Source organism: Lutra lutra, chromosome 15, assembly GCF_902655055.1.
Source record: "Lutra lutra chromosome 15, mLutLut1.2, whole genome shotgun sequence".
NCBI lineage: Eukaryota > Metazoa > Chordata > Mammalia > Carnivora > Mustelidae > Lutra > Lutra lutra.
In genome coordinates this window covers 58,705,173-58,732,625 of record NC_062292.1, presented here as the reverse complement: position 1 = coordinate 58,732,625, position 27,453 = coordinate 58,705,173, and the positions used below count along the sequence as shown (strand labels likewise).

General features: G+C 40.5%; 1 long non-coding RNA gene across 2 annotated transcripts in view; it reads right to left on the bottom strand.

Annotated features, from left to right (window-relative positions):
* LOC125086312 (uncharacterized) overlaps positions 1 to 26,822 on the bottom strand; it is a 43,864-nt gene extending 17,042 nt beyond the window's left edge. For both annotated transcript variants that reach the window (XR_007123151.1, XR_007123150.1), the window contains exon 1: positions 26,283 to 26,822. This is a non-coding gene — a long non-coding RNA (uncharacterized LOC125086312). The remainder of the gene's footprint in view (positions 1 to 26,282) is intronic.
* Positions 26,823 to 27,453: the final 631 nt, after the last annotated feature.

Sequence of the window (27,453 nt, the reverse complement as noted above, 5' to 3'; positions counted from 1 at the left end):
CCGGTATTAGAACGGGGAAGCCGGCTGCAGAGACAGAGCCGAGGAGTGACTCTCAGCTCAGGGTTGCCTTGAACCGGTCGCAGGCTCGGTCAGCTCGGAGCGCGGCCGGAGGCCAGGGTGGCGGGAGTCATTGGGCGCTGTTCTCTGAGGGCGCACTGAGGAGTGGGGCCCCGGGCTCTCGGCTCCTCCGGGCCGGACACCGGGAGGCCGCCATCTTTGTTCCCGTCCTCCGGACTCTACGGAAAGCGCTCAGGGAACAGAAGCTCCCGAAAGCGAACCCGAGCGGATGACTCAGCGCGGCCCGGGGTAAGGGCGGTGCAACTCCGCCTGGGGCAAAGACGCTTGAGAATCACTACAACGGCCCCTCCCCCAGAAGATCTACGGGAAACCCAGCCAGGACCAAGTTCACCTACCAAGGAGAACAGCGGAATTCCAGAGGAGAAGAAAGCAAAGCACGGAACTCATGGCTTTCTCCCCATGATTTTTTAGCCTTGCAGTTAATTTAATTTTTTTTTCTTTTTCAATTTTTTTTCTTTTTCTCTTCTTCTGCTAAATTTTTTTTAACTTTTACCGTTTTCTTTTTTTAACGTTTTTTAAATAGTTTATCTAATATATATATTTTTTTCCTCTTTTTATATTTTTTCTTTATCGGCTTTCTTTTTTTTAATAGTTTTTTTTTTCTTTCTTTCTGAACCCCTTTTTATCCCCTTTCTCCCCCCTCACAATTTGGGATCTCTTCTGATTTGGATAAAGCATATTTTCCTGGGGTTGTTGCCACCCCTTTAGTATTTTACTTGCTCCTTCATAAACTCTTATCTGGACAAAATGACTAGGCGGAAAAATTCACAACAAAAAAAAGAACAAGAGGCAATACCAAAGGCTAGGGACCTAATCAATACAGACATTGGTAATATGTCAGATATAGAGTTCAGAATGATGATTCTCAAGGTTCTAGCCGGGCTTGAAAAAGGCATGGAAGATATTAAAGCAACCCTCTCGGGAGATATAAAAGCCCTTTCTGGAGAAATAAAAGAACTAAAATCTAACCAAGTTGAAATCAAAAAAGCTATTAATGAGGTGCAATCAAAAATGGAGGCTCTCACTGCTAGGATAAATGAGGCAGAAGAAAGAATTAGCGATATAGAAGACCAAATGACAGAGAATAAAGAAGCTGAGCAAAAGAGGGACAAACGGCTACTGGACCACGAGGGGAGAATTCGAGAGATAAATGACACCATAAGACGAAACAACATTAGAATAATTGGGATTCCAGAAGAAGAGGAAACAGAGAGGGGAGCAGAAGGTATATTGGAGAGAATTATTGGAGAGAATTTCCCCAATATGGCAAAGGGAACAAGCATCAAAATCCAGGAGGTTCAGAGAACCCCCCTCAAAATCAATAAGAATAGGTCTACACCCCGTCACCTAATAGTAAAATTGACAAGTCTTAGTGACAAAGAAAAGATCCTGAAAGCAGCCCGGGAAAAGAAGTCTGTAACGTACAATGGTAAAAATATTAGATTGGCAGCAGACTTATCCACAGAGACCTGGCAGGCCAGAAAGAGCTGGCATGATATATTCAGAGTACTAAATGAGAAAAACATGCAGCCAAGAATACTATATCCAGCTAGGCTATCATTGAAAATAGATGGAGAGATTAAAAGCTTCCAGGACAAACAAAAACTGAAAGAATTTGCAAATACCAAACCAGCTCTACAGGAAATATTGAAAGGGGTCCTCTAAGCAAAGAGAGACCCTCAAAGTAGTAGATCAGAAAGAAACAGAGACAATATACAATAACAGTCACCTTACAGGCAATACAATGGCACTAAATTCATATCTCTCAATACTTACCCTGAATGTTAATGGGCTAAATGCCCCAATCAAAAGACACAGGGTATCAGAATGGATAAAAAAACAAAAACCATCTATATGTTGCCTACAAGAAACTCATCTTACACCCGAAGACACCTCCAGGTTTAAAGTGAGGGGGTGGAAAAGAATTTACCATGCTAATGGACATCAGAAGAAAGCAGGAGTGGCAATCCTTCTATCAGATCAATTAGATTTTAAGCCAAAGATTATAATAAGAGATGAGGAAGGACACTATATCATACTCAAAGGAACTGTCCAACAAGAAGATCTAACAATTTTAAATATCTATGCCCCTAACGTGGGAGCAGCCAACTATATAAACCAATTAATAACAAAATCAAAGAAACACATCGACAAGAATACAATAATAGTAGGGGATTTTAACACTCCCCTCACTGAAATGGACAGATCATCCAAGCAAAAGATCAACAAGGAAATCAAGGCCTTAAATGACACACTGGACCAGATGGACATCACAGATATATTCAGAACATTTCATCCCAAAGCAACAGAATACACATTCTTCTCTAGTGCACATGGAACATTCTCCAGAATAGATCACATTCGTGGTCCTAAATCAAGTCTCAACCGGTATCAAAAGATTGGGATCATTCCCTGCATATTTTCAGACCACAATGCTCTAAAGCTAGAACTCAATCACAAGAGGAAATTTGGAAAGAACCCAAATACATGGAGACTAAACACCATCCTTCTAAAGAATGAATGGGTCAACCAGGAAATCAAAGAAGAATTGAAAAAATTTATGGAAACAAATGATAATGAAAACACAACAGTTCAGAATCTGTGGGACACAACAAAGGCAGTCCTGAGAGGAAAATATATAGCGGTACAAGCCTTTCTCAAGAAACAAGAAAGGTCTCAGGTACACAACCTAACCCTACACCTAAAGGAGCTGGAGAAAGAACAAGAAAGAAACCCTAAACCCAGCAGGAGAAGAGAAATCATAAAGATCAGAGCAGAAATCAATGAAATAGAAACCAAAAAAACAATAGAACAAATCAACGAAACGAGGAGCTGGTTCTTTGAAAGAATTAATAAGATTGATAAACCCCTGGCCAGACTTACCAAAAAGAAAAGAGAGAGGACCCAAATAAATAAAATCATGAATGAAAGAGGAGAGATCACAACGAACACAAAAGAAATACAGACAATTATAAGAACATACTATGAGCAACTCTACGCCAACAAATTTGACAATCTGGAAGAAATGGATGCATTCCTAGAGACATATAAACTACCACAACTGAACCAGGAAGAAATAGAAAGCCTGAACAGACCCATAACCAGTAAGGAGATTGAAACAGTCATCAAAAATCTCCAAACAAACAAAAGCCCAGGGCCAGACGGCTTCCTGGGGGAATTCTACCAAACATTTAAAGAAGAACTAATTCCTATTCTCCTGAAACTGTTCCAAAAAATAGCAATAGAAGGAAAACTTCCAAACTCATTTTATGAGGCCAGCATCACCTTGATCCCAAAACCAGACAAGGATCCCAACAAAAAAGAGAACTACAGACCAATATCCTTGATGAACACAGATGCAAAAATTCTCGCCAAAATACTAGCCAATGGGATTCAACAGTACGTTAAAAGGATTATTCACCACGACCAAGTGGGATTTATTCCAGGGCTGCAAGGCTGGTTCAACATCCACAAATCAATCAATGTGATACAACACATTAATAAAAGAAAGAACAAGAACCATATGATACTCTCCATAGATGCTGAAAAAGCATTTGACAAAGTACAGCATCCCTTCCTGATCAAAACTCTTCAAAGTGTAGGGATAGAGGGCACACACCTCAATATTATCAAAGCCATCTATGAAAAACCCACCGCAAATATCATTCTCAATGGAGAAAAACTGAAAGCTTTTCCGCTAAGGTCAGGAACACGGCAGGGATGTCCGTTATCACCACTGCTATTCAACATAGTACTAGAAGTCCTAGCCTCAGCAATCAGACAACAAAAGGAAATTAAAGGCATCCAAATCGGCAAAGAAGAAGTCAAACTATCACTCTTCGCAGATGATATGATACTCTATGCGGAAAACCCAAAAGACTCCACTCCAAAACTGCTAGAACTTGTACAGGAATTCAGTAAAGTGTCAGGATATAAAATCAATGCACAGAAATCAGTTGCATTTCTCTACACCAACAACAAGACAGAAGAAAGAGAAATTAAGGAGTCCATCCCATTTACAATTGCACCCAAAACTATAAGATACCTAGGAATAAACCTAACCAAAGAGACTAAGAATCTATACTCAGAAAACTATAAAGTACTCATGAAAGAAATTGAGGAAGACACAAAGAAATGGAAAAATGTTCCATGCTCCTGGATTGGAAGAATAAATATTGTGAAAACGTCTATGCTACCTAAAGCAATCTACACATTTAATGCAATTCCTATCAAAGTACCATCCATTTTTTTCAAAGAAATGGAACAAATAATCCTAAAATTTATATGGAACCAGAAAAGACCTCGAATAGCCAAAGGAATATTGAAAAAGAAAGCCAAAGTCGGTGGCATCACAATTCCAGACTTCAAGCTCTATTACAAAGCTGTCATCATCAAGACAGCATGGTACTGGCACAAAAACAGACACATAGATCAATGGAACAGAATAGAGAGCCCAGAAATGGACCCTCAACTCTATGGTCAACTCATCTTCGACAAAGCAGGAAAGAATGTCCAATGGAACAAAGACAGCCTCTTCAATAAATGGTGTTGGGAAAATTGGACAGCCACATGCAGAAAAATGAAATTGGATCATTTCCTTACACCACACACGAAAATAGACTCAAAATGGATGAAGGATCTCAATGTGAGAAAGGAATCCATCAAAATCCTCGAGGAGAACACAGGCAGCAACCTCTTCGACCTCAGCCTGCAGCAACATCTTCCTAGGAACATCACCAAAGGCAAGGGAAGCAAGGGCAAAATGAACTTTTGGGATTTTATAAAAATCAAAAGCTTTTGCACAGCAAAGGAAACAGTGAACAAAACCAAAAGACAACTGACAGAATGGGAGAAGATATTTGCAAATGACATATCAGATAAAGGGCTAGTGTCCAAAATCTATAAAGAACTTAGCAAACTCAACACCCAAAGAACAAATAATCCAATCAAGAAATGGGCAGAGGACATGAACAGACATTTCTGCAAAGAAGACATCCAGATGGCCAACAGACACATGAAAAAGTGCTCCATATCACTCGGCATCAGGGAAATACAAATCAAAACCACCATGAGATATCACCTCACACCAGTCAGAATGGCTAAAATTAACAAGTCAGGAAATGACAGATGCTGGCGAGGATGCGGAGAAAGGGGAACCCTCCTACACTGTTGGTGGGAATGCAAGCTGGTGCAACCCCTCTGGAAAACAGCATGGAGGTTCCTCAAAATGTTGAAAATAGAACTACCCTATGACCCTGCAATTGCACTGCTGGGTATTTACCCTAAAGATACAAACATAGTGATCCGAAGGGGCACGTGCACCCGAATGTTTATAGCAGCAATGTCTACAATAGCCAAACTATGGAAAGAACCTAGATGTCCATCTACAGACGAATGGATAAAGAAGATGTGGTATATATACACAATGGAATACTATGCAGCCATCAAAAGAAATGAAATCTTGCCATTTGCGACGACGTGGATGGAACTAGAGGGTATCATGCTTAGCGAAATAAGTCAATCGGAGAAAGACAACTATCATATGATCTCCCTGATATGAGGGAGAGGAGATGCAACATGGGGGGTCGAGGGGGTAGGAGAAGAGTAAATGAAACAAGATGGGATTGGGAGGGAGACAAACCATAAGTGACTCTTAATCTCACAAAACAAACTGAGGGTTGATGGGGGGAGGGGGTTGGGAGAGGGGGTGGGGTTATGGATATCGGGGAGGGTATGTGCTATGGTGAGTGTTGTGAAGTGTGTAAACCTGGCGATTCGCAGACCTGTACCCCTGGGGATAAAAATATATGTTTATAAAGCTGTAAAAAAAAAAAAAAAAGAAAGAAAGAAAGGATGAATCCCCAAGTTTTGTAGCAACATGGACAGGACTGGAAGAGATGATGCTGAGTGAAATAAGTCAAGCAGAGAGAGTCAATTATCATATGGTTTCACTTATTTGTGGAGCATAACAAATAGCATGGAGGACAAGGGGAGATGGAGAGGAGAAGGGAGTTGAGGGAAATTGGAAGGGGAGGTGAACCATGAGAGACTATGGACTCTGAAAAACGATCTGAGAATTTTGAAGGGGTGGGGGGTGGGAGGTTGGGGGCACCAGGTGGTGGGTATTGTAGAGGGCACGGATTGCATGGAGCACTGGGTGTGGTGCAAAAATAATGAATACTGTTATGCTGAAAAAAATTAAAAAATTTAAAAAAAAAATAAGTCATAGAATCTTAACATTTTCTCCTCTCAAACACAATATGATAAATTTTATTGACAATCTCTGTGCCTGGTACAGTCTGTTTATGTGTTTAATAAGCATTTATGAAGTGTTCACTGAGTCTCAGAGTGATTTCTGAATTATTCTAACTTTTCTTGAGAACATTCAACTGTAGTCAGATGGATTTGCAAGAAAAAGGATTAATAATTTGGGTCCCAGTGGCTCACGTTCCACAGTATGCTCATGAGTTTATTTTTTTTTTTAATTGTGACTTCTTAGTAGTGAAACTCCTTCCTCTCCTAAAAGCCTATATGTTAGAGATTTTACTTTGATAAGTCTGAAATATAGCAAGACAAAAGCTGCCATTAACTGAGCATCTTCTTGCCAAGAACACACAATGGGGAAAAGATAGTCTCTTTAATAACTGAATCTCTACAAGCAGAAGAATGAAACTGGGCCATTACCTCATATCATATGCAAAAATCTAATCAAAATGTATCAACGACTTAAATGTAAGACCTAAAAAGTAGAACTACTGAAGGAAACATGAGGAAAAATCTTCTTGACATTGGTCAAGGATTTTTTGTATATGACCCCAAAACCATAGGCAACAAAAACGAAAATTGACAAATAGGTTACGCCCAACTAAACAATTGCTACACAGCACAGAAAACAATCAATGGAATGATAACCTACAAAATGGGAGAAAATCTTTTTAAACCATGTATCTACTAAAAGGTTAATATCCAAAATACACAAAAAACTCAAACAAATCAATACCAAGAAACAACCCAGTTGCAAACGGACAAGGGACCTGAATAAACATGTCTCAGTCGAAGATATACCAATGGCCAACAAGTACATGAAAAGATACTCAATATCAGTAATTATAAAGGGAATGCATATTGAAACCACACTGAAATATTACCTCACAGCTCTCAGAATAGCTATTATTCAAAAGATTAGAGATAAGTACTAACTAAGGAGGATATGGAGAAAAGAGAAACTTTTACATGGTTGCTGGGAATGTAAATTGGTACAGTCCTTATGGAAAACAGTATGGCGTTTCCTCAAAACATTAAAAAAAAAAACAAAACAGAACAGGACTACCATATGATCTAGCAGTCTCGCTTCTGGGTCCAAAGGAAATAAAATCACAATCTCCGAGATTGTTTATTGCAGCATTATTCATAACTGGCAAGATATGGAAACAATCTATGCATCTATTGACTGGTGAATAAAGAAAATGTCACACACACACATATACACACACACGATAGACTATGACTCAGCCTTAAAAAAAGGAAATCCTTCCATTTAGGACAACATGGGTGAATCTGAAGGACATTATGCCAAGTGAAACAAGCCAGACACAGAAAAGCAAATACTACATGATTTCATTAATATGCAGAATGTAAAAAAGTTGAACTCATAGGAGCAGAGAGTAGAATGGTGGTTGCCAGAAGGTAGGAGGCAAGGGAAGTGGAGAAATGTTGATCAGAGGGTCAAAGTTTTGGTTATGCAAATGAATAAATTCCGAAGATCTAACATATAGCATGGTGACTATGGTTAACAATACTGTATAGTGTACTTAAAATTTACTGAGAATAAATCTTAATTATTCTCAAACAAAAAGGTAAGTACATGAGGTGATGTTTATGTTAATTAGCTGGATTGTGTAATCACTTCACAATGTGCACCTATAACATAGCTTCACGTTGTACACCTTAAATATGTACATTTTTACCTGTCAATTATACCTCAATAAGTCTAGGAAAAATAATTGAGCACCTTCTATGGACCATTCACTATGGTATGAATTTAACATATATTTTGACTAATCCTATAACAACGCTGCAAGATCAAAATTATTCATTGGTAATCATTAGTAGGCGTTGAAATTCGAAGCATTCTTGTGTGTCAGGACAACAGAGTTGGGAACTACAGGTGTACTAAAATTGTGACAAATTAGCTGAAATGAAAGAAAAAGCTGAGAAAGTATTGTAGCCAGAGAACAAATTCCCTCTTATATTGCTGCCATGTTTCAACTCCCAGCTGACCACAAATACATGGGTTTTCTTTATCCCCCACCCCTTGGCCCAGTGTGCTGAATTTTGGTGCATTTTATCTGACTGTTTTCATGTATATCAGAAACAAACAAACAACAAACCTTCCATGAGGCTTACACTTATTTGAAGAGTTGGGTGAATTGTGAATATGTGTGATCTTAAGGAAGTTATAACTTCCCCTTGAAATAACTGGAAAGAAATCCTTACATACCAAAATCAAGGATCAAAAACCCAAGGCTGAAGACTGAAGTCCAATTTGTAAGAGGAAATTTTTTTTCTCAAACAGCTCCTAAGATTTTCTCTTTGGTTGACTCTCCCTCTACTCAGTGGTTCCTGGGGTTACTTATTTATTAGAGTCACAAAACACGAGTATATCTTCTCTGATCATCATATCTTTCTTTGCTTTGAAGAGAGAGAGACGGGGGCGGGAATTTTCCATCACTTCGGGCAACACCAACATGCCCAGCTCTTACTGGACCTCAGAACCTTCCCTGTGTTGATGGCAGCAGAAATAGAAAGATTGCGGTTGAGTTTGAAGTCCCATATGGAATTTAATGCGGCTGCAGTGGAAAAAGTTGTGTTTTAACTTGCAAAAGGAGAAAATGTGATGTAGCAATATTAGGGGAAATAATAAACATGAGCTGTTCCTAGGCATCAAATTTGTATACAAAATTACAGCCCACTAAAACCAACAGAGGATAGTATCTACTCACTTTCTCTCCTTTAGCCACAATAATTTCATAGCTTCAATCACTTTTAATTAAGTTGCAACCCTAATAAATGTTGTATCCCAAAGTTTAGAAACATAAAAACTATGCTAGGTCCCAGCATTTTAAACAACAACAAATATCCACAACTCAGTCACTCAAACTCCAAGTGACCTTATAAACCAATCCAATTCTACTCTCTTGAACCAATGATATCACTTGTTAGACTTGTCTAAAAAATCACTTGGTCAAATTTCATCTCCACATGCATAATATTATTTGGCTCCTCATACATTCTGATTTCTGTACTTAACACAATTAATTAATTAGACCTTGTCATATCTTCACAATCAGGGTTATGCTTGCCATCCTCATTTTTCATATAAAGAAACAAAAGAGCTAAGAATTCTGGGCAGTAATGCATTAGACAGAAGACAGGTTATATCCTATGTGTTGTGCCCTGTGCTTGGCTTTGCTATTTTGCTAAAGATCTCTGGTTCCTATACAGATTTTCTGGGTTTGTTTTTTTGTTTTTTCTTCTCATGCTGAAAAAGAAATCATAAAAATCAGTGGGACCGAGAGTTTCACAAAGGGAATGGTGAATGGTACAAATACAGTGAAGAGATCAATGCTTGAAAACTGAAACATTCTCATCAGATTTGGTAGGCTGGAAATCATTGGTGGTTTGGGTAAGAGTCAGGGAGGTAGGGCAAATGCCAGCATCTAAGGCAGTGACTGAGACGGAAGGAACAACAGCGAATATAGATTACCGTCTCTAGACGTACAGCTGTAAAAGAAAAAAATGATGGGTTTGTGTTATTGGCACCTTGATGATACAGTCCTCCACACTCAAAAACAAGTCTTTTTTGATACATCCTCTCCCTCCCTGCTACATTGCAATCGCCAACTTGCTGAGATTTTTCCAAATTACTTCCTGTAAAAATTAACAAATATCTCTCAACTCCCACTATGACATCTGAATCCAGACCTGAATATGAGGACAGATTCTTGTATTTTGGGGCCATCATCCCCCACCCTCTGCAATCCACGACCTTGTGACCTCCTCAGATTCATCTTGAGGGCCCCATCTGAGTCTCCTTTTCCAGCCAAGCTCTCCACCAAAACTCCCTGAATTTCCCCACATCTTTGCCTTTGTTTTTGCCCCAATCACCGTCTGTCAAACACTTCACCATCCTTCAAGATCCATTTCAAGTATCTTCTTCCCCGGGAAGCTGCCCGGCCCGCCCCAGCCAGAGATTAACCTTCCAGTCTTCTGGCTCCTTAGATCAACACATCACTCATCGTTCATCTCAAGGCTTCTTTTTTTTTTTTTTTTTTTAAGATTTTATTTATTTATTTGAGAGAGAGACAGTGAGAGAGCATGAGTGAGGAGAAGGTCAGAGGGAGAAGCAGACTCCCCATGGAGCTGGGAGTCCGATGTGGGACTCGATCCCGGGACCCCGGGATCATGACCTGAGCCGAAGGCAGTCGTCCAACCAACTGAGCCACCCAGGTGTCCCCATCTCAAGGCTTCTTAAGTTCCTTTGTAACAGGCCCATATTTTGTCCTTAGCTCTTCAAACACCTGAACTTGAGCAGTACCCTTTGTAGTATACAAAATGACTACCACTGGTTTTTAGAATGGTGTTTCTTGTTTGCATCTATATGACAGAGATAGCTAAACATGTGGCTTCTATTTTTTTTAATTTTTTATTTTTTCAGCGTAACAGTATTCATTATTTTTGCACCACACCCGATGCTCCATGCAATCCGTGCCCTCTCCAATACCCACCACCTGGATCCCCCAACCTCCCACCCCCCGCCCCTTCAAAACCCTCAGATTGTTTTTCAGAGTCCATAGTCTCTCATGATTCACCTCCCCTTCCAATTTCCCTCAATGCCCTTCTCCTCTCCATCTCCCCTTGTCCTCCATGTTATTTGTTATGCTCCACAAATAAGTGAAACCATATGATAATTGACTCTCTCTGCTTGACTTATTTCACTCAGCATCATCTCTTCCAGTCCTGTCCATGTTGCTACAAAAGTTAGGTATTTATCCTTTCTGATGGAGGCATCATACTCCATAGTGTATATGGACCACATCTTCCTTATCCATTCATCTGTTGAAGGGCATCTTGGTTCTTTCCACAGTTTGGTGACTGTGGCCATTGCTGCTATGAGCATTGGGGTACAGATGGCCCTTCTTTTCACTACATCTGTATCTTTGGGGTAAATACCCAGTAGTGCAATGGCAGGGTCATAGGGAAGCTCTATTTTTAATTTCTTGAGGAATCTCCATAGTGTTCTCCAAAGTGGCTGCACCAACTTGCATTCCCACCAACAGTGTAAGAGGGTTCCCCTTTCTCCACATCCTCTCCAATACATGTTGTTTCTTGTCTTGCTAATTTTGGCCATTCTAAGTGGTATAAGGTGGTATCTCAATGTGGTTTTAATTTGAATCTCCCTGATGGCTAGTGATAATGAACATTTTTTCATGTGTCTGATAGCCATTTGTATGTCTTCATTGGAGAAGTGTCTGTTCATATCTTCTGCCCATTTTTTGATATGATTATCTGTTTTGTGTGTGTTGAGTTTCAGGAGTTCTTTATAGATCCTGGATATCAACCTTTTGTCTATACTGTCATTTGCAAATATCTTCTCCCATTCTGTTAGTTGCCTCTTTGTTTTTTTGACTGTTTCCTTTGCTGTGCAGAAGCTTTTGATCTTGCTGGTCAATGTACAGAAATCAGTGGCTTTCTTATACACTAACAATGAAAATACAGAAAGGGAAATTAGAGAATCAATTCCATTTACTATAGCACCAAGAACCATAAGATACCTGGGAATAAACCTAACCAAAGAGGTAAAGGATCTGTACTCGAGGAACTACAGAACACTCATGAAAGAAACTGAAGAAGACACAAAAAGATGGAAGAACATTCCATGCTCTTGGATCAAAAGAATATACATTGTTAAAATGTCTATACTGCCTAGAGTAATCTATACTTTTAATGCCATTCCGATCAAAATTCCACCGGTATTTTTCAAAGAGCTGGAACAAATAATCCTAAAATTTGTATAGAATCAGAAGAGACCCCAAATCGCTAAGGAAATGTTGAAAAACAAAAATAAAACTGGGGGCATCACGTTACCTGATTTCAAGCTTTACTACAAAGCCGTGATCACCAAGACAGCATGGTACTGGCATAAAAACAGACACATAGACCAGAGGAACAGAGTAGAGAGCCCAGATATGGACCCTCAACTCTATGGTCAAATAATCTTCGACAAAACAGGAAAATATATACAGTGGAAAAAAGACAGTCTCTTCAATAAATGGTACTGGGAAAACTGGACAGCTCTATGCAGAAGAATGAAACTCGACCATTCTCTTATACCGTACACAAAGATAAACTCAAAATGGATAAAAGATCTCAACGTGAGACAGGAATCCATCAGAATCCTAGAGGAGAACATAGGCAGTAACCTCTTCGATATCAGCCACAGCAACTTCTTTCAAAATATGTCTCCAAAGGCAAAGGAAACAAAAGTGAAGATGAACTTGTGGCTTCTATTTTTTGGCCAACAGTTACCCATCTTATACACGGCTCCTGATTACAGAGATAGGATGTCTCAGAGAGGAAACAACCGCCTTCCCAAGACTCCAGAGAGTACAGACTCCTGTAAACGAACTTTTCATTACTTGAAGGACAGTAACAACAAATCAAGTTAAAAAAAACAGTCATGTGGTAAAGAAAGTTGTCATTTGAAATAATAATATGATCAGGTCTCAGTTAAAGTTTTAGTGAATAAAACATTATGCAGGAAACTGTGTGTATGGTTCTTGAGAGCGTTAATGTGTTGGCATCATTTTAATTAATTGTCTTTATTGTAATCAATTCAATCAACTTGTATTGCTTGCATACCATATGCCCAATACTATTTGATGCCATTTTTCTTCTACTTTTAAAAAATTTCTAAGGGGGCGCCTGGGTGGCTCAGTGGGTTAAGCCGCTGCCTTCGGCTCAGGTCATGATCTCGGAGTCCTGGGATCGAGCCCCGCATCGGGCTCTCTGCTCTCTCGGGGAGCCTGCTTCCTCCTCTCTCTCTGCCTGCCTCTCTGCCTGCTTGTGATCTCTCTGTCAAATAAAAAAAAAAAAAAAAATTCTAAGGAATGGTAATGCATCCTCAAAATGTAGGCTGCAAAACCGAGTTCCATGAGGCTTGGCCTCAGGTTAGGGTCCCCTGACCTGAGACCTGACTCCTCTAACTCATGGTCATTTCAATTCTCCTTTGGTTCTTCCCTCTCCCCTTCCACTTGCAGGGATATGAAGAAAAGAGATAAAATATTTCCATTGGTAAACATAAATCAAGTATTCACGACACATAAGAATAGGTGTACAAATACTGTATTTGGAAACAATCTGCAATGATCACCATAAGTAGGTCTCCAATAAATCAACAAAAACAGGAACATTTTTCAATGGTATATTGTAGGAGATAGAAACGGAACACACACAGAATAAATAAAAAGAGGAATTGTTGATCTTTGAAGCCTACTATTTAGTTGGGCAGAAACATATTTTTATATATGTACATATATACCTGAAAATAACTTCAAGACTACAAGCTGTTCCTTATAAAACAATGACTGGCCTCTAAAACCAAGCTAATAACCTGAGAAACTTTAAAAATATATATATAGATAGGATCACTGGGTGTGGTGCATAAACAGTGAATTCTGAAACACTGAAAAGTAATAAAATAATAAAATAAAATAGAATAATAAAATTAAAATATATATATAAATTCCTTTTAGAAGTCAAGCTAGTGGCTACCTTTTTTACTGTTAACTTTCTATTTCCTGATCTGGGTGTTGGCTGCAAGGGAAGATTCATGATGCAAATATTCAAGTTGTCACAATTTGTGTGTATTTCTATATGTACATTTATACTTCAATAAAATATGTTTTAAGTGTGGCTTCCTTAGTCCCATCAATAGAAGGTAGCCATGAATCTGCATTTAAAAATCTCCCTAGGTGATTCTAATGATCAGACATTCTTGGATGACCTTTCCTGCCAAGGCTCTGGCAAAATGATGCATGGACAACAACGTCGTTTGGGGGAGTAAGTGATGACGGTCTTTAGCAGAGGTGGAGGAAAGAGTGACCTGATAACAGTGATGTCTTAGAGTCTTAGTCCATCAGTCAAAGATGTGAGTTGAAATTGGGGAAGATTGGAGCCAGAAAGACAAGAGACTAAGCTGTTTTTATAATACAGGTGTGAGATGACAAGGGATGAAATTAAGCTAGTGACTGTGGAAACAGGAAAGAAGGGCTGGTCGGAGAGACATTGTGGGCACATAATAAATTCCAGAGGATATACTGGCAGATGCCAAAAGACAGGGTTTCCCAGAATTAAATCCCAATGCTCATAAACTCTGGTATGTTCCTTTATCCCACAGCTGTGTGTGTGTCTGTGTGTGTGTATGTATTTGACGTCCCTGAAGCTTCGCCCCAAAGGATCAAAACCTAATCACCACATAAACAAGCATACACCCACATAAACACAAAACTGTCTCTGTTAAATGAGAAGTATTGAAGATGTTCCTTCAACTTAGTAATTTTCACACTTCTTAGGTAGAGTCCAAAATACTAGCCATCTAATTCTGGAATCTTTATTCCAAGATGAGATAAGATACCACATTTCAGTCAGAAGCTCATTAAATCAAAGGAAGTGAAAATTACTATGCTTTTTTCTGAAAAACTGGTGTAGAGAGACACTTTGAAAGCTTCCCCACACACCTCATTCCCAACACACAGATTACATTGCCTACCATTCTGGGGGCCTCTCCCAAGAAGTTAGGACACTGCCCAGTGGTTTAGTGAAATGAAAAACATCTCAGAAGAAGAGGAGACCACTAGATGTATTTCCACCAGGAAGCCTAGCCGAGCTTTCCAATGAGACCTCCAGAGGCAGGCCACTGGCTGGGGTGTTCACCGACTGTGCCACCTACAATAGCACTAATAGGGTTTCTTCCCATAAAGGAGTGTGTTCATTGGCTCTCAGTCATGTTTGTTGAGGAAAAATCATCCTGCTCAAGTAATGGAAGTGAATCTGTAGTCAATTCAATAAACACAAAGATATAGGAGTAGATCAGAATCCACCTTAAGAGAAATTGTTTCAGAAAGCAAATGGAGTCATGGAAGTCTTGATAAACAACAAGGAGGGAAAACCAATTGCATCTTTTTCTGAACTTTGATAAGAAATAATCTTTACTGTTACGATAATTTATTTTTTTAAAGTATTTATTTATTTATTTGACAGAGAGAAATCACAAGTAGGCAGAGAGACAGGCAGAGAGAGGAGGGAAGCAGGCTCCCCACTGAGCAGAGAGGCTGATGTGGGGCTCGATCCCAGGACCCTGAGATCATGATCTGAGTCAAAGGCAGAGGCTTTAACCCACTGAGCCACCCAGGCGCCCCTACTGTTACCATAATTTAAATGTAAAACTTGGTACTCTCTCTCTCATCCTTTTACAAACCATGTAAGTAATATTTATGAGCCAAATCTGCCAAACAAAACATTTCATTCTTAAAGCTAAAGGCTTATGGGTGTGAATGTTTTGTGACTTGGGCTTATGTGTGAGTGTGAGTGTGAGTGTGTGTGTGTGTGTGCGCGCATGTGTGTCTATACCAGTGGTATTATTTGTGCAGCAAACTAAATGCCTTGCAGCAGATACTAGGTCCCTATTCACTGACTTTGATTTTTTTAAAGTAGAAAGAAACAATTATAATAAACTAATTGACCCAGCAATGAACAACATTATATAAGCATTATTATATTGAATAAAATTATGTTAATTAAAAATCAAAAGCAACTATGAGGAAGGGGGTAACAAATACTTAGTATTTATATTTTATAGCCAATAAAAAATTCATGTCTGAAAGTGAATTTTATGGGCTTAAACATCAAGCCTAGGAAACACCAGAGCCAAGTGCACAGAGTACCAGTCCCTATAATAAACCATTTCCGTCTCTTACTCACCTGAAGCTCTAACCATGGAAAGAGTTTGAAATCACAGCAGGCAAGGATAAGGGGGAGATGTACAAGGTAGAGAAATCGAGAACAAGCCTACCAGTCTCTGCTTGCTACTGCAGAATGACTGGGTAACCATGGCATTTGGCAATGTATACTAGCTCCAGGACAGGCCTTACCAGGTAGTGAGGTAGCTGGACAGCATAGGTGTTTCTTGTTTGTGCCCTCTGGAGTTGGATCCATTGGTCTGTTGGCGATGAAGTGCCCCAAGCACAAAGTACAGAAAAGAAAGGACATGAGGGACATGTCTGGCCAAGGATTCTCTGCCCCCTGCCTCCCCTGATGGCCATGGAACAGACCTAACCTAACCATACAATAGGGAATGGAATCCAGTGCTGCCCTATCATTAGCCTTTGGGCTCTTTCTTGTGATCTGTGGAACACAAAGACAGATACGTCCCTACTCCAACTCTCTTGAAAAAAGGAAACTACCCAACTTTTCTACTAGACTTTAGAGGAGGAGAAGGTATGTGGACCAGAGCCTTGATCACTAGAAGAGGAGAAATGACTTCCCAAAATACCCCCTCTACCATCTGGAGACTGAAGATCAGAAACGTGGTGCTTGCATTTTAAAGACCTGTGTGAAAAGAACTGCAGCTTCAGGAAAGGAAAAGTGACCTATCCTTGACTGGTGTGATGTTTTGTTTCATGTATCAACCTGGCGAGACTATACTATAGTGCCCAGTCGCTTCACCAAATATCAGTCTAGGTGTCATTGTACGGGTGTATTTTGGATCTAACATTTACATCAGTAAACTTCGAGTAAAGCAGATTACCCTCCATAATGTGGGTGAGCCTCATCCAATTCAAGGCAATTAAGGGTACGTCTGAGCCTCCCAGAAAAGGAAGAGGTATTTCCTCCAGATTTCCTTCAGACCCAAGACAGCAACATCAGCTCTCCTCTGAGCCTCCACCCGCCAGCCTGCTTTCCACATTTCGGACTTGCCAGCCCCAACAGTCACAAGTCAATTCTTTCAGAGAAATTTCTCTGTCCCTCTCTGTCCTCCTCTCTCACTTTCTCTTTGTGTAAATATATATTTTATTTGTTTGTTATTATTTATATACACATAAATTTTGTAAATATATCATTAACATTATTTATGCATGTATTTATGTACAGAAATGAAGAATTTATATATAAACATACATCCCATAGGATGTACATACACATGTATGTCCCATCAGTTCCACTTCTTTGAAGAACCCTGGTTAACACACCTGGTGTTGTATTAACATCAACCTCTGAAGGAGACATCTGACCTCTTGCCACTGGTATAATCCTACATACCAAATCCTGGAAAGAAATTTTATTATATGAATTCCAAAGGTCCTGATGTTTATCATCAAAGTTCAAGAACACTGAATCTAGAAAGGAGCAAAGAAGCAGAGACTGGGGCAACCTGGGATGATTACATCTGTGATTCCTCAGAGGTCAGCTCTGCTAACAGGGCACGGCCAGTTTCACGAGATTTACCTCAGTGTGACCGAGAATTCATTTCAAAAATCTCCCCTTCCAGGAAAATGACCTTTTTTGTATACTTTTTCACCCACAAGAATGTTAACTGAGCCTGTTTTTCCTCCACCCTCAAGATTTTCTTTCTTTCTTCCATGGCTCATGTTTTTAAAAGATACTTTTTTTAATACAACAATTAAAAAGAGAGAAAGAGAGGAAAAAACGGTATGAGCCCCTTATGGTCATTTGAGAACAACACCGAGATCTCAATCCTATCCATGCCCATCAGTTTTCCCTCCTCAAACCCCCTTTTTACCACCAATGATTCTTGTCTGTTCTTCCTTTGAGAACCTATTCCAGACCATCATGGGAGCTTTGCCCAGTGTCATCAGCCCACGACATTCTATTCCTTCTCAGTGGATTGGAAACAGCTCCTTTTTGCATTAGATAGAGTACTGTGTGTGTAGCTACTTACCTATTTTTAAATTGGGTTGATTTAAAAGTTGGTTGATTGTTAAAATTTTAAAATAATTTTTCATTGGAAAATACATTAAAATGCAAAGAAGTAAATAAAACTTACCATAAACATGCCATTTTTTAAAATGATACCAAACATAGAGGTGCCTGGGCGGCTTAGTCAGTTAAGTGGCGAACTTGGTTTCGGCTCAGATCAAGATCTCAGGGTCATGAGATGAACCCTGCATCAGGTTCCATGCTGGGCAGGGAACATGCTTCAGATTTTCTCTCTCTCTCTTTCTCTCTCTCTCTCTCTCCCTCTCCTTATGCCCTTCCTCCCATCTCCCTCTAAAAAAAAAATAAAAAATAAAGTAAAATAAAAATGATGCCAACCATAAAAATGCTCTTTTAGGAGATATCTTCATTAATTATTCAGAGTATATGGTTCATTTTCTACATACTCATAATTTTTTGTTAGGGTTTTAATCATACACTTTACCTCTCAACTGAACTGTATGGTTTTTGAAGGGGGGAGATGATGTTATATACACCACTATGCCCCACATCATTTTACAGTGACCTAAACAGCTAGTAGCTGCTCAAACAACCACAAAACAAAATACCTCAGGCTGAATGAAAGCAATCGGTATTCTTAGTTTACGAATTTCTCCCTCATATCAGATCTAATCTTTCAATATCTGGACTTAAGTTCATGGGCGGATTGTTGCAGATAGGTTAGTTGTGTTGTAAATCAAACAATTCTTTCCCACAAACAACAGGGTTCCATTACTGACCCAACGATCAGCCAAGTCTCCAACTCAGGAGAGATCCCCTCGTTGCCGTGGAGATCACTACTGATATGTTACTCTTCATGGAACTCTCAAGTGAAATGAAGCCAAAGTGTATGTCAAAATAATGTCCATATTCTCTTCCTGCCCCATGTCTGAGTAGCCTCTTCCTAGCCCTTTAGAGCTGCTCGCTGTCTTCCCCTTGGCAGAACAGTGATCCCATCCTCCCCAGGGAGCTTCTTGCTGAGCCCTGGATGTGTGGGATAGCTCCAGAAGGCATAACGAGAAGCTAAAAGGCCCAGGGCAAATGTCAAGGCAAACACAATTTGAAAGATATTAACTGAGAACCGACGGAGAGTTTCCCAAGAAGCTTAATTTGACCAGATCATAAAGCAGCGACCAGATGGTTATAATTACTATCCCGCCTTGCCCGCCTTGTTCTCCTCATACCCTCTTCATGAAGGAAAACGAAGAAGGACGGTTCCCCATCTGCAAGGTCTGCTATGGGCTTATGCAGGGAAAGAAGAGGCCTGTCTGGACCTAGACATGACAAGTTCGTCCAAACATGGCCAAAAAATATTAAAAGCCTAAAGAGAAACTGTACAGCATGATTTTGTCCCCGACTCAAATCAAAACCCAACTAATTTAGGGAAAAGTAGGCAGCCACTTGCATATTATACATTTGGGGGAAGCACTAAGCAAAATTTGTCCCCAAATATCTCCTTTAGTCTCCTGCCACAGTTCTAGACATCACGCTAGAAGAAAACTCTTCCCTGCATTCTGGGGGCTTCTGGGTCCTAAGAAGTCCCCCGCTGTTACATCCCCATCACCCTGAGCCCCTCTCCTTCATAGCACTCCCCGTATCACTGAAAGTCTTGGAAATAACAAGTTGTGAAGAGAGGGTGAGGCAAGGGGGAGAAAATGGCTAATGAGGGTGGCAATGGGTGCTATAGAGAGGACGGATGGCTGGGGGAGGAATCAAATAACTGTACAACATAGCCAAGGACTGACTCGGGCAGTAGGCTCTCCTGGCTACCTAGCTAACTCTCAAGCCATCACTTGAAGAACAATAATAAAAGCATCCTGGGTAGCAATTGAGGCCAGGAACTCTGTCTTATTCCTTACTCATATTTTCTCCAATCAGTACATGTAGATGAATGACTACTGTTAAATGCAATATAATTCCAAACCGTACAGAAATGGGTTTTATGGAAATCGGGTTCTTGTGTTCTCATCCCAAATCTAGCCTTATTCAATGAGGCAGAGAAGCCCCAGAGGGAATTATCTTTCCCTGTGACCAGCTGCTCTTAGGCTGGGCTATCTGGTAACCCTGTATCTGAGCTCTAGCTCCCTCAGTCCATCTAGATATGGGCTCTTTGAGACAAGGCTGCCTCAGACCTGCCTATTAGACACCAGTGCCCAATGCACAGTTGACTTTCAATGCCTGTTTATAGAATGAATGTGGCCTATAACTACTTTTACCAGAGTTCATGAGTCTGTACCAATGACTCCACAGCCAGCCCCATGGTGGCGAGAGTCACCAGATCTTTGGAAAAGCTACCATTTGTGCCAACATTTATGTGGTGGAATCAGGAGTGACATGGAGCCCTCAGGATGTGAACAGCTTCTGCCCTTTGGAACCCCATGAACTCTAAAGGCTTCATGGCTTCACAGTGGCTTCAGCTGTGAAATAAGGGATGGAGAATCTGAGAGCCACTTCTGCTCGTGTCTTCAGCTGCCATAGAGCCTCCCCCTCCTCTGGCTCCCAGCAGGACAGTCTCCCTGGCTCCTTCAAGAAAATCCTATTTCTCCAGAGGTGGTTGGGTATGAGGACATTTGAGGAAATACAGGACTCACAAATGAGATATTAGAATCCTATCCAAAGTATTCAGTCCAATTGTCCAAGCATATCACAGATATCAGGTCCCACATACCAGTTTTTAGTTTCAGATGTGGCCAGGGGTTAACATGGGGCCAGAGACTACAGAAGTCTATACTTCCAGCTACTTTACCAAGTATATATTTCTAGAAACAAAAAGCAATATGACCTAATGAAAAGAACACAGGCTGTCCTATTTCACGCAATTTCCATCACACTTGGATGCTGTTCTATTTGCAGAAAATATTCTCGCATGTTTAAGAACAAGGAGAACATCCCTTTGACTTTTGAACCCCGGTAGTCTGTGTAGAATACAGAGTCTGACCAACCTGGCCGTATACATCTCTAATCCTCTGTTTGGAGGAAATGAGGCACAAGGGGGCAAAGTAACTTTCCCAAGATCACAAGGCAACAAATATGAAAGCGGACTGTAGAGTGCCAGAGTCCATGCTCTTAGCTACTCAACGGCACTGCCTTTTCCACAAAAGAGAAAAATTGTACTTACTTTTCAAAGTGGTCAGAACTTAAAGTAATTTAGGTAAAGCACCTAGCCCAATAGCCAGCATGTAATAGGTCACAATAAATAACGCCCATAATCATTGTAGTGAACATAGTAGTGAACATATTTGAACAACCCTGTGGACACCCACACAGTCCTGGCCCAGGCCAGACATGCAGGGGGAGAGTGGGCCCAAACCATCCTCCTTGAGAGGACGACACCTTCCTCCACATTCCCTAGCTGCCTCACCTCCTTTCTAACTGTAGAAATAGACTGGAAGTGACCTGTAGAAGAAAAATCTCTAAAAGATTAGCATTCAGGAACTAATTAATTTTGTATTTCCACCCAGAATTAATTTTTATCTTCAGCAAAAGTCTTCTGCTGAGAGCAGAGGATTAGTCTTACTCACAGCGTGTACACTGGCAAATTCAGCTTTCCTACCGGAAATGCAAGCCTTGTGACAAAGTTCTTGTGAAATCCAGACAAGGGTTTTGGCTCATGACTGCTGCTGGCTCATAACCAAGGGAAGACCATCAGCTCAACAATCGTCAGACCTGACACATAAACAGGAGAGCGATCTGCAAGTTTGCTCATGGTTCCTATTTACCCTGGCCTGCACCTAGATTCCAGGAAAACAAAAACAAAAGCAAAAGGAACTTGGTACCTGAGGTCCCAAAGTAGCAAATGTCTAATTGTCTCATTGGCAAATAAATTCTTACTGGGAGGATTCTTACTCAAAACTCATATATGGATACTAATGAAAATCAGTTGTGATGTTTTAGAACAGAGCCTCTTCACCTATGGGATCTACAGATCCATTCTGAGAATCTGAAATTTTATCCCAACTTCTCTGGGTATTGTATATATTTCCCTGGAAGAAAGCCTCAAAGCTTTCACTACTTACTTGAATGACATCTGTACCCCCAACACCATAGAGAATTACTGATGTGCAAGTAAAGTTGACATGGAAAAAAACTGTCCACAATCCACTATTAGATAAAAACAACAGCAAAAACTTATCAAGTATTTTTATGTGGCATTCTACTGTCGTCCAAACAATACACATATTTGTAGAAAAATTTTTGAAATCTACACAAAAAATATTAAATCTGGCTACCTGTGTTTTTCAGGATTATGAATGATTTTTTTTATTTTGTTCTTTTTTTAAAAGATTTTATTTATTTATTTGACAGAGAGAGATCACAAGTAGGCAGAGAGGCAGGCAGAGAGAGAGAGGAAGGGAAGCAGGCTCCCAATGAGCAGAGAGCCCGATGTGGGGCTTGATCTCAGGACCCTGGGATCATGACCTGAACTGAAGGCAGAGGCTTTAACCCACTGAGCCACCCAGGCACCCCATTATTTTGTTCTTTATGCTTTCATATGTTTGCTTTTTTTTTTTCTGCAATGAACATGTGTTAGTTTTAGAATCTGCAAAAGCCTGGTAAATGTTATTTTCAAACTGATTTTAAAAAGCCTTTATATCTTAGGGGTGCCTGGGTGGCTCAACGGGTTAAAGCCTCTGCCTTTGGTGCAGGTCATGATCTCTGGGTCCTGGGATCGAGCCCTGCATCGGGCTCTCTGCTCAGCAGGGAGCCTGCTTCTTCCTCTCTCTCTCTGCCTGCCTCTCTGCCTACTTGTGATCTCTCTGTCAAATAAATAAATAAAATCTTTAGGGGGAAAAAAAAGCCTTTATATCTTAGTCCATACCTTCCTCCCAGTACTTTGATTTCCTAAGTGACTCACGATTCTCCATCTACACTGTGTGACCTGGGTAACAAGAATCTACACTCCAGTCTAAGAATGCCAACCATGGTCAGATGGCCATTTCTGAGTTGTAAAATCTGGAGGCACAAATGTTAGGCAAGTTCAGATTTGAAGACAGGCCATTACTTTTGTAAGAAAAGAGCACTGGCAGCTTTGAAAAGAAGAGGAAGGAAACAGAAGAAAAGCTGTGTAATGGAGAGAGAGTTCAAACTTTCAGGATGTTTCAAACTCTTCAGCTCTGCAGCCAAAACCGGAAAATAAGGTTTATTATCAAATGCCCTATGAGTGTTTTTATTTTGCTAATTGTAGTATAGTCGACATACAATGCATTAGTTTCATACAACACAACATAAAACAACTGTCACTCATGTGTTCATACAACATATGAACAACATAGTTTGCATAGATGACAAACCATAATTCTCCATGGTTTGGGGGTTGCAGATCTCATTTCCATACATTAGGAAATGTTCACTGCGTAAGTTTAATTACCATGTATCACTCTACAAAATTGTTGCAGTGTTATTGACTATATTCCCTATGCTGAATTACTATTTTGTGTTTGTGACAGAATTGAGGAACTCATCCAAAGGCTAGAAAGCAGATACACTACTCAAGGAGAAGCTAGTAAACTGTCCAGAGCTTGACTTACTTGTCCATGTGCAGGATTTGGAAAGTGGAAGCCTTAGGGCATTTGGGATGCAGAAAGCATCCGTGCTAAGGTTGCAGATTAGGCAATAAAATTCAGGATGCTTCATTAAATGTAAATTTCATCTATACAACAAAATTTGTCCTGGTATAAATATGTCCCAAGCCCTACCCATACTAACAATTATTTAATTGTGTCATTGAAATTCAAATTTAACAGAGTACCCTGTATTTTATCTGGCCATCCTATTCCACAAAGAACAAGGAAGGACCAAGATATGGGCATATTTTCTCACCCTAAACAGACAATGTACATACAGCAGGGAGAGAGCATAGAGATGCAGGGAGTCTGGGGGCTAAGGAAGGGGTCTTTAAGGAGCCAGAAAAGGCTCCTGGAAGTACAGGGAAGCAAGGAGCTATATAAAGCTTCTCTTGCTCCCATGTAAGAAATTCAGATCTTTCTAATGTTGTTCTTCTGGTGGTTAAACCAATATTACCCCAAAAGCAGAAGGTAGAGAAGCCCAGGAAAGTCCCAGCATGCGTAGTATGCAGACAGACGGCAAAAGGAACGTGCTCATGGCAAAGGGTAAACCTCAGAAGTGCTGCACTTGGGGTTGAAGTAAGTGTTGGTTGATTATGCTTAGCTTTCCCTGCAGCCAAGATTTCAACACTTCATCTGAATAACTTGCACCTTGCAAAATTGTTTTCCAGAAAAAGCCCCTCTGAAAAATACAATCATACGATTTAAAAAAAAAAAAAAAAAGAATGGTGGAAAAAAGACACGTGTTGATGCCTAGGTCTATATGACACCAAATGAAGGAAAAATGGAAAAATACCATCCCTCCAGATGTTTCATCTAGGTAGTAATAGGGAACATGTTTGCCTTCCTTACACGGACGTTTGGTGTGTAAATGCAGACCATTATGATGATATTGAAAAGCATTGATTAGAAAATCAGAAAATTGTCCTTTTTGCATCCTTCACAGATGGCCCTGGAAATATTTTTTGTCAATGTATTTTTAACCTATCTTACAAACAGAATTATTTACGTAGTAACTAGCCCTGCAAACTGCTACAGCAAATGAAAACATTGAAATGACTTCTCAGCCTTCTGTTTTGCATGGAGTACACCCCCCAACTTTGTTCTCTGAGCATCTGATTGAGGAAGTCCCCTTCCTAGGGGCAAAGGGTTCAAATCCCACTGAAACTAGCCTGTCTTCTCTCCCCATACTATCCTCATGAATGCAGCCTACCAGACAGCTAGAGTCTGAGAGAAAGTAACACCTACAGTTTGATGGGGGGAAGCTGAACCACCATACATCACTTGAAATAAAGGGTTGATTACAGGCACCAGACCAGACATAAGTGGGGAATCTGGTGAAGAAGTCTGTTGGAGGCTTCTGCATCTAAAAGGGGCCCTGAAGTCACTACAGGTCAGCAGAGAAAGCAATAGGAAAATGAACTGAACATGAACCAGGGAGACGAAGGACAACCTCGAACCCATGTCTCACTCCTATTACTTCCAACCTCAACATTATAGATAACCTACAGAAGAAGCTAGTGCCCTGTGTCACAAAGCTGCATGAGGTTCCTGGCCCAGAATACTCAGAACCTACAAGAAGACCTCTGCTGGGACCTGGAGAAGCTCTGGAACCAGATGTTGCCCCACACCCATAAGATGAAACTGCAGATCAGTTATGGCACAGGTGAGCTGCAGAGGTGCCTGGCACATTCACCCCCAAATCATAATGGCAGCCACTTCCTTTTCACCTTCCAAATCTCCTGCAAACTTCCCTTGTGCCAATACCTGCCTAGAACCACATGGGGAAGGGGATTCTGGGGCACACAGCCCACCCACACAGCCTAAAACCTTCACACGGCACAAAGCCTGATTCCCTGTTCTGCCAGTATCTAGCTGGGCAAATTTAACAGACTGTTTAATCTCACTAAACTTCTGCTTCTTCATCTGTATGGATGAAAATTAAGTCATTCTCAAAGCAAATGTACCAAGTGCTCAGCACATACAAATGAACCCAGGTTCCTGCTTTTATCCTGTTTATAGTATTTGGGTAACAATATCTTCACTGAAATGTTGTTTGTATCTAATAAGATAGTGAAAAGGACATTAGCACATAGAAAGGACTCAATCTATGTTACTGACCCCAGTTCATTGTTAGAGCAAGCTGACCTTTACAACATCTGATGAGTTGGCCCTCCTTTGGACTTCCCCACACATGGACCTGGAGAACCACCGTCAGGAACAACCCACCCATGAGTGGATTCCTAATGCCATTTATGGTCATTCCCAGCTTTTTAAAGGATGCCCCAATCTGCTTCCTTACCATGAACACCCTAGAAACCTCAGCTACCCTTTTCTTTAGAGTCACACGCAGAGAAGAATCTATTAAGGAAAAGAGGGTGAAATCTGCCAGGTGGGAAAGCTCAGGTAGGGAAGGAAGATGCTCACTTTCCAGATGGCTGTGGTGCTATTGTTTGACACTGCCATAGTTACTGTCAGATGGGATGGTGAGCACAGAAAGAAAATGGTCTCCAGTCAGGTCTGGGAGGGTCAGAACAGAACTTCAAGGAGAACATAGCAAACACCCCCCACACCCCTACCGCTTACCTCACTTGAAGTCTTGTTAGGCCATAGTTTCCAACTGGGCAACAACCACATCTGCCTCCTTTCTGTTTTCTCTACTATCTTCGTGGCAAGCTGGTGGTTGAGTGTTGTAGGTGGCTTCTGTGCTGTGGTTTTCAACATTTTGTAGCCCAAAGCCTAGCTCTCCCTTCTGCATGGAACAGCTGTGATTTATAATCTGCAGTCAAGTGGTTCCCCAGCTAGGGAGTATTGGGAACACAGAGGGTCTTTCTGTGTAACAAGTATGATTCTATCCTGGTGCACGGATATGCCCCAACATGAGCATCCATACACAGTTCAAGACTAAGGGCTTAGTCAGAAACACCATGTTTACCTGCTAAAACAAAACCCTTCTGGTATTAGTTAACTGACTACAAAAAGAGAGATCTTATCTTACTTTTTACAGTCTCTGACCTTGTCATTTGAATAGTCACATACACAGATATATATTATCTCTCCTCCCTTACTCTCCCCTACCCCTCCCCCTCTTCATATATTGTCATGTTGAACCTCCACCTGAACTACTAGTTCTTCTTCTATAGTCATATTTATGAATTCAGATTGTTATGAAACATAATTACACTCTGGAAATGATACAGTATTTGGATGTCGAAAAGAAGTCATCATTCTTCGAAATAGATGGCTGGTAGCTTTCTCAAGAAATCATTTTATGAACTCAAGTTTAAAAAAATGAATATATGTTCCTCTTTTTGCTTCCTCTTTTGAGCAATTTTATGATTGAAAAAAAAGACATTTTACCACAATGGAAAATACCTCATTTTTCCATTAAAATGTACTCTTTTTTTCTTAACAGTTTTCAATCCACTTCCTTGTCCATTGGGTTAAAAGGAGCTGTTTCTAGGAGACAAAGTCAAGGTCTCAGCAAGGAAGGTGGGAAAGGAGGTGCTGGGCTAGTATGTCTGTTAACCACCCAACACTAGGATAACCATGGCTGTGTCAACAATCGCACCAAAGGAGCCAGGTGGAAAGTTGAGAACAAATCACACTATTGATTGGCAGTTCCATCTCCTTTGTGCCAGACTGATTCCCCCCACTGTTGGAGGCATTGGCTATAACAGCCTTTTTAATAGGCAGTGGGCCCAGACTAGAAATGTTCATAGGGCATATACCACTTCATATCATTAAAAGGAAAGAG